The sequence below is a fragment of the Rattus norvegicus genome, chromosome 1 (assembly GCF_036323735.1).
Source record: "Rattus norvegicus strain BN/NHsdMcwi chromosome 1, GRCr8, whole genome shotgun sequence".
In the NCBI taxonomy this organism is placed as follows: domain Eukaryota; kingdom Metazoa; phylum Chordata; class Mammalia; order Rodentia; family Muridae; genus Rattus; species Rattus norvegicus.
The window spans coordinates 82,230,028-82,239,138 of NC_086019.1; positions in this window are offsets into that span (position 1 = coordinate 82,230,028).

Genomic DNA, 9,111 nt, shown 5'->3' on the forward strand with positions numbered 1-9,111 from the left:
TGAGCAAACTTGAGCCTCGGGACCACAGGTAAGACAAACCTTCCTACTCCAAGCGACCTGCCTACTGAACTCAGGACCCACAGGAACAGCTGAAGACACGTACACAGGAAAAATTACACGCCCAAAAGCAGAACACTCTGTTCCCATAACTGGCTGAAAGAAAACAGGAAAACAGGTCTACAGCACCCCTGACACAGGCTTATGGGACAGTCTAGCCACTGTCAGAAATAGTAGAACAAAGTAACACTAGAGATAATCTGATGACGAGAGGTAAACGCAGGAATCCAAGCAACAGAAACGAAGACTACATGGCATCATCAGAGCCCAATTCTACCACCAAAGCAAACACGGAATATCCAAACACACGAGAAAAGCAAGGTTTAGATTCAAAATCATATTTGACCATGATGCTGGAGGACTTCAAGAAAGAAATGAAGAACTCCCTTAGAGAAACACAGGAAAACATAAATAAACAAGTAGAAGTCTTCAGAGAGGAATCACAAAAATCCATGAAAGAATTCCAGGAAAACACAATCAAACAGTTGAAGGAATTAAAAATGGAAATAGAAGCAACGAAGAAAGAACACAGGGAAACAACCCTGGATATAGAAAACCAAAAGAAGAGACAAGGAGCTGTATATACGAGCTTCACCAACAGAATACATGAGATAGAAGAGAGAATCTCAGGAGCAGAAGATTCCATAGAAATCATCGACTCAACTGTCAAAGATAATGTAAAGTGGAAAAAGCTAATGGTCCAAAACATACAGGAAATCCAGGACTCAATGAGAAGATCAAACCTAAGGATAATAGGTATAGAAGAGAGTGAAGACTCCCAGCTCAAAGGACCAGTAAATATCTTCAACAAAATCATAGAAGAAAACTTCCCTAACCTAAAGAGATACCCATAAGCATACAAGAAGCCTACAGAAGTCCAAGTAGATTGGCCCAGAAAAGAAACTCCTCCCATCACATAATAGTCAGAACACGAAATGCACAAAATAAAGAAAGAATATTAAAAGCAGTAAGGGAAGGGATGGGGGATTTGGCTCGGTGGTAGAGCACTTGCCTACCAAGCACAAGGCCCTGGGTTTGGTCCCCAGATCCGAAAAAAAAAAGAATAGAAAAAAAAGCAGTAAGGGAAAAAGGTCAAGTAACATATAAAGACAGACCTATCAGAATCACACCAGACTTTTCGCCAGAGACTATGACAGCCAGAAGATCCTGGACAGATGTCATACAGACCCTAAGAGAACACAAATGCCAGCCCAGGTTACTGTATCCTGCAAAACTCTCAATTAACATAGATGGAGAAACCAAGATATTCCATGACAAAACCAAATTTACACAATATCTTTCTACAAATCCAGCACTACAAAGGATAATAAATGGTAAAGCCCAGCATAAGGAGGCAAGCTATACCCTAGAAGAAGCAAGGAACTAATCGTCTTGGCAACAAAACAAACAGACATAACCTCATACCCAAATATGAATATAACAGGAAGCAATAATCACTATTCCTTAATATCTCTGAACATCAATGGCCTCAACTCCCCAATAAAAAGACATAGATTAACAAACTGGATATGCAACGAGGACCCTGGATTAAGCTGCCTACAGGAAACACGGCTTAGAGACAAAGACAGACACTACCTCAGAGTGAAGGGCTGGAAAACAAATTTCCAAGCAAATGATCAGAAGAAGCAAGTTGGAGTAGCCATTCTAATATCAAATAAAATCAATTTTCAACTAAAAGTCATCAAAAAGGATAAAGAGGAACACTTCATATTCATCAAAGGAAAAATACACCAAGATGAACTCTCAATCCTAATTATCTATGCCCCAAATACAAGGGCACCTACATACGTAAAAGAAACCTTACTAAAGCTCAAAACACACATTGCACCTCACACAATAATAGGAGATTTCAACACCCCACTCTCATCAATGGACAGATCATGGAAACAGAAATTAAACAGAGACATAGACAGACTAAGAGAAGTCATGAGCCAAATGGACTTAACAGATATTTATAGAACATTCTATCCTAAAGCAAAAGGATATACCTTCTTCTCAGTTCCGCATGGTACTTTCTCCAAAATTAACCGTATAATTTGTCAAAAAACTCGCCTCCACAGGTACAGAAAGATAGAAATAATCCCATGCATGCTATCAGACCACCATGGCCTAAAGCTGGTCTTCAATAACAATAAGGGAAGAATGCCCACATGTACGTGGAAATTGAACAATTCTCTACTCAATGATAACCTGGTCAAGGAAGAAATAAAGAAAAAATTAAAGACTTTTTAGAATTTAATGAAAATGAAGGTACAACATACCCAAACTTATGGGACACAATGAAAGCTGTGCTAAGAGGAAAACTCATAGCGCTGAGTGCCTGCAGAAAGAAACAGGAAAGAGCATATGTCAGCAGATTGACAGCACACCTAAAAGCTCTAGAACAAAAAGAAACAAATACACTCAGGAGGAGTAGAAGACAGGAAATAATCAAACTCAGAGCTGAAATCAACCAAGTAGAAACAAAAAGGACCATAGAAAGTATCAATAGAACCATAAGTTGGTTCTTTGAGAATATCAACAAGATAGATAAACCCTTAGCCAGACTAACTAGAGGACACAGAGAGTGTGTCCAAATTAACAAAATCAGAAATGAAAAGGGAGATATAACGACAGATTCAGGGGAAATTCAAAAAATCATCAGAACTTACTATAAAAGCCTATATTCAACAAAACTTGAAAATCTGCCTGAAATGAACAATTTCCTGGACAGATACCAGGGACCGAAGTTAAAACAGGAACAGATAAACCAATTAAACCACCCCAAAACTCCTAAGAAAATAGAAGTAGTCATTAAAGTTCTCCCAACCAAAAAGAGCCCAGGTCCAGACGGATTTAGTGCAGAAATCTATCAGACCTTCATAGAAGACCTCATACATATATTATCCAAACTATTCCACAAAATTGAAACAGATGGAGCACTACTGAATTCCTTCTATGAAGCCACAATTACTCTTATACCTAAACCACACAAAGACCCAACAAAGAAAGAGGGCTTCAGACCAATTTCCCTTATGAATATCGACGCAAAAATACTCAATAAAATTCTGGCAAACCGAATCCAAGAGCACATCAAAACAATCATCCACCATGATCAAGTAGGCTTCATCCCAGGCATGCAGGGATGGTTTAATATACGGAAAACCATCAACGTGATCCATTATATAAACAAACTGAAAGAACAAAACCACTTGATCATTTCATTAGATGCTGAGAAAGCATTTGACAAAATTCAACAGCCCTTCATGATAAAAGTCCTGGAAAGAATTGGAATTCAATGCCCATACCTAAACATAGTAAAAGCCATATACAGCAAACCAGTTGCTAACATTAAACTAAATGGAGAGAAACTTGAAGCAATCCCACTAAAATCAGGGACTAGACAAGGCTGCCCACTCTCACCCTACTTATTTAGTATAGTTCTTGAAGTTCTAGCCAGAGCAATCAGACAACAAAAGGAGGTCAAGGGGATACAGATCGGAAAAGAAGAAGTCAAAATATCACTATTTGCAGATGATATGATAGTATATTTAAGTGATCCCAAAAGTTCCACCAGAGAACTACTAAAGCAGATAAAGCACTTCAGCAAAGTGTCTGGGTATAAAATTAACTCAAATAAACCAGTAGCCTTCCTCTACACAAAAGAGAAACAAGCTGAGAAAGAAATTAGGGAAATGACACCCTTCATAATAGACCCAAATAATATAAAGTACCTCGGTGTGAATTTAACCAAGCAAGTAAAAGATTTGTACAATAAGAACTTCAAGCCTCTGAAGAAAGAAATTGAAGAAGACCTCAGAAGATGGAAAGATCTCCCATGCTCATGGATTGGCAGGATTAATATAGTAAAAATGACCATTCTACCAAAAGCGATCTACAGATTCAATGCAATCCCCATCAAAATACCAATCCAATTCTTCAAAAGCTGGACAGAACAATTTGCAAATTCATCTGTAATAACAAAAAACCCAGGATAGCTAAAACTATCCTCAACAATAAAAGGACTTCAGGGGAAATCACTATCCCTGAACTCAAGCAGTATTACAGAGCAATAGTGATAAACACTGCGTGGTATTGGTACAGAGACAGACAGATAGACCAATGGAACAGAATTGAAGACCCAGAAATGAACCCACAGACCTATGGGCACTTGATTTTTGACAAAGGAGCCAAAACCATCCAATGGAAAAAAGACAGAATTTTCAGCAAATGCTGCTGGTTCAACTGGAGGGTCAACATGTAGAAGAATGCAGATCGATCCATGCTTATCACCCTGCACAAAGCTTAGGTCCAAGTGGATCAAGGACCTCCACATCAAACCAGATACACTCAAACTAATAGAAGAAAAACTAGGGAAGCATCTGGAACACATGGGCACTGGAAAAAATTTCCTGAACAAAACACCAATGGCTTATGCTCTAAGATCAAGAATCGACAAATGGGATCTCATAAAACTGCAAAGCTTCTGTAAGGCAAAGGACACTGTGGTTAGGACAAAACGGCAACCAACAGATTGGGAAAAGATCTTTACCAATCCTACAACAGATAGAGGCCTTATATCCAAAATATACAAAGAACTCAAGAAGTTAGACCGCAGGGAGACAAATAACCCTATTAAAAAATGGGGTTCAGACCTAAGCAAAGAATTCACAGCTGAGGAATGCCGAATGGCTGAGAAACACCTAAAGAAATGTTCAACATCTTTAGTCATAAGGGAAATGCAAATCAAAACAAACCTGAGATTTCACCTCATACCAGTGAGAATGGCTAAGATCAAAAACTCAGGTGACAGCAGATGCTGGCGAGGATGCGGAGAAAGAGGAACACTCCTCCATTGGTGGGATTGCAGACTGGTACAACCATTCTGGAAATCACTCTGGAGTTTCCTCAGAAAATTGGACATTTAACTGCCTGAGAATCCAGCTATACCTCTCTTGGGCTTATACCCAAAAGGTGCCCCAACATATAAAAAAGACACGTGCTCCACTATGTTCATAGCAGCCTTATTTCTAATAGCCAGAAGCTGGAAAGAACCCAGATGCCCTTCAACAGAGGAATGGATACAGAAAAATGCGGTACATCTACACAATGGAATATTATTCAGCTATCAAAATCAATGACTTTATGAAATTCGTAGGCAAATGGTTGGGACTGGAAAATACCATCCTGAGTGAGGTAACCCAATCACAGAAAAACACACATGGTATGCACTCATTGATAAGTGGCTATTAGCCCAAATGCTTGAATTACCCTAGATGCCTAGAACAAATAAAACTCAAGAGGGATGATCAAAATGTGAATGCTTCACTCCTTCTTTAAAAGGGGAACAAGAATACCCTTGGCAGGGAATAGAGAGGCAAAGATTAAAACAGACACAGAAGGAACACCCATTCAGAGCCTGCCCCACATGTGGCCCATACATATACAGCCATCCAATTAGACAAGATGGATGAAGCAAAGAAGTGCAGACAGACAGGAGCCGGATGTAGATATCTCCTGAGAGACACAGCCTGAATACAGCAAACAGAGAGGCGAATGCCAGCAGCAAACCACTGAACTGAGAATAGGACCCCCGTTGAAGGAATCAGAGAAAGAACTGGAAGAGCTTGAAGGGGCTCGAGACCCCATATGAACAACAATGCCAAGCAACCAGAACTTCCAGGGACTAAGCCACTACCTAAAGACTATACATGGACTGACCCTGGACTCTGACCTCATAGGTAGCAATGAATATCCTAGTAAGATCACCAGTGGAAGGGGAAGGCCTTGGTCCTGCTAAGACTGAACCCCCAGTGAACGTGATTGTTGGGGGAGGGCGGCAATGGGGGAAGATGGGGTGGGGAACACCCATAAAGAAGGGAAGGGGGGTTAGGGGGACGTTTGCCTGGAAACCTGGAAAGGGAATAACACTCGAACTATATATAAGAAATACTCAAGTTAATAAAAAAAAATAAGTGGGGTGCAGAGCTAAACAAAGAATTCACAGATGAGGAATGCTGAATGGCTGAGAAACACCTAAGGAAATGTTCAACATCTTTAGTCATAAGGGAAATGCAAATCAAAACAACCCTGAGATTTCACCTCACATCAGTGAGAATGGCTAAGATCAAAAACTAAGGTGACAGCAAATCCTGGTGAGGATGTGGAGAAAGAGGAACACTCCTCCATTGTTCAACCATTCTGCAAATCAGTCTGGAGATTCCTCAGAAAATTGGACATTGAACTACCTGAGGATCCACCTATACCTCTCTTGGGCATATACCCAAAAGATGCCCCAACATATAAAAAAGACACATGCTCCGCTATGTTCATCGCAGCCTTATTTATAATAGCCAGAAGCTGGAAAGAACCCAGATGCCCTTCAACAGGAGAATGTATACAGAAAATGTGGTACATCTACACAATGGAATATTACTCAGCTATCAAAAACAACGACTTTATGAAATTCGTAGGCAAATGGCTGGAACTGGAAAATATCATCCTGAGTGAGCTAACCCAAACACAGAAAAACACACATGGTATGCACTCATTGATAAGTGGCTATTAGCCCAAATGCTTGAATTACCCTAGATGCCTAGAACAAATGAAACTCAAGAGAGATGATCAAAATATGAATGCTTCACTCCTTCTTTAAAAGGGGAACAAGAATACCCTTGGCAGGGAATAGAGAGGCAAAGATTAAAACAGACACAGAAGGAATGCCCATTCAGAGCCTGCCCCACATGTGGCCCATACATATACAGCCATCCAATTAGACAAGATGGATGAAGCAAAGAAGTGCAGACAGACAGGAGCCGGATGTAGATATCTCCTGAGAGACACATCGAGAATACAGCAAACAGAGAGGCGAATGCCAGCAGCAAACCACTGAACTGAGAATAGGACCCCCGTTGAAGGAATCAGAGAAAGAACTGGAAGAGCTTGAAGGGGCTCGAGACCCCATATGAACAACAATGCCAAGCAACCAGAGCTTCCAGGGACTAAGCCACTACCTAAAGACTATACATGGACTGACCCTGGACTCTGACCTCATAGGTAGCAATGAATATCCTAGTAAGATCACCAGTGGAAGGGGAAGCCCTTTGTCCTTCTAAGACTGAACCCCCAGTGAACGTGATTGTTGTGGGGAGGGCGGCAATGGGGGAAGGATGGGGTGGGGAACACCCATAAAGAAGGGAAGGGGGCTAGGGGGATGTTTGCCCGGAAACCGGAAAAGGGAATAACACTCGAAATGTAAATAGGAAATACTCAAGTTAATAAAAAAAGAAAAGAAAAAGAAAAGAAAAATTGCAAACACAGTTGTTCCAAATGATATATGTGATTTTCTAACATAACCATAATCCCATTCTTCAAGTTTAAAATAATAGTCAAAAATGATGGCTCAGCAGCTTAGCAAATAAAGTCACAGGCTGCTAATCCTGATGACCCCAACTAAGTCTACAAGTCCCACACAATGGGAGACAGATTTCACTTCTGCAACTTACCCTCCAACGTACAAATATATGCTGTTGTTCTTGCATATCCAAAAAATAGATGCAAACACAGAAGGAACACACACAAATAATATAACAACTATTAAATAAAAAATTTAAAAAGATAAAATATATTACCAATAACTCTGGTTCACTGATATTTACACCTATACTTATTTACAATTCATTATCAATAATTTGACATTGTCTTATATATCAGGCTATTATGAAATGTCACACTCTGTAATTAATGGAAAATTCTTTTTACTACTAGCCCTATGAGATATAAATCACATAGTGTACAATTCATCCATTTATATTGTGCAGTTTTCTAGGTGTGGGAGCAAACCTAAAGTACAAGCCCTTGGGAGGTTAAAACAAGAAAAATGCTACAAGTTTGAAGCAAGCCTGAATGTCATGGCACGTCACAAATAAATAAAAAAAGTGATGACAATTTACTGGTCTCATATATATTTGGGTTGTCTTACAGTCATTAGTAAACATTGTTTTTTTTCTTTTTTGACGATGTATCATAGGCAGTGTGAGCACAGAACTGCATGTGAACATAGAAGCCAGAGCTGTTGTATCCCTGGAGCTAGAATTACAGGTTCATGTAAACTGCCTGACATGAGTCCTGGCAACAAAACTGAGGTACTCAGAAACACTAGGCTATCTCCTCAGTCCCACAGAGTCAACTGTTAGAACTTCATCACTCCACAAAGAAATACTGCACCCTTACTAATCTCCCCTCAACAAAACTCAAGATTAGTCTACTGTGTGTCGCTATGGGTTTGATTCTTCAGAATATTTCATTAAGTGGAATATCAAAATATATTATTTTGATTGTCTTTTTTAAAAGACTATAAAATTCTAAATGCTTAACTCTATATTAAACAGTATACTCCTTCTTATGTTTAATTCTTATTTACAAAAATTGTCCTAGTCATTGTGTAAGCCATACCAAACATTTGTCAACTCAAACATATTTAGATTCTTTTAGTATATGAATAATGCTTCTCTGAAAATTCATTTACATTCTTAACAGACATAGTTTATATTTCTGGATATTTATCTAGAAGTGACATTGATTAATCAAATGGCAGGTCTGTAAGGAACTGTGAATGAAAGGATGAATTCCCACTACTGCTCCTCTCAAAATGAAAAAGAGAGAACAATGATCTGCCTCTCAATTTCACAGATGCTCAGAAACCATGGACATCATCAACATTATCACCTAATGACACTTTTTCCCACCTTCACACTGATACTTTGTGTATATGGATGTGACAGATGTTATGTGATTATCATGCAGAGGTCAAACCAAAAACTAGTAATATCACTTCACTACATCTATCATGTGGGTCCTGAGTACCACACTCAATTTGACAATCATACTGATAAAGATTTTAGAACATTGTGCGATCTTCGGTGCTCTCCTTAAAAGTTTCTGAACTGTGATGACTTTCAACAATACATATGGACAGAATATTCAGTGACTGTATGTCTACTCTAAGCTTAATTGTCATTTGTGTTTTGTTATAAGTACCTTATTTGAATCTTG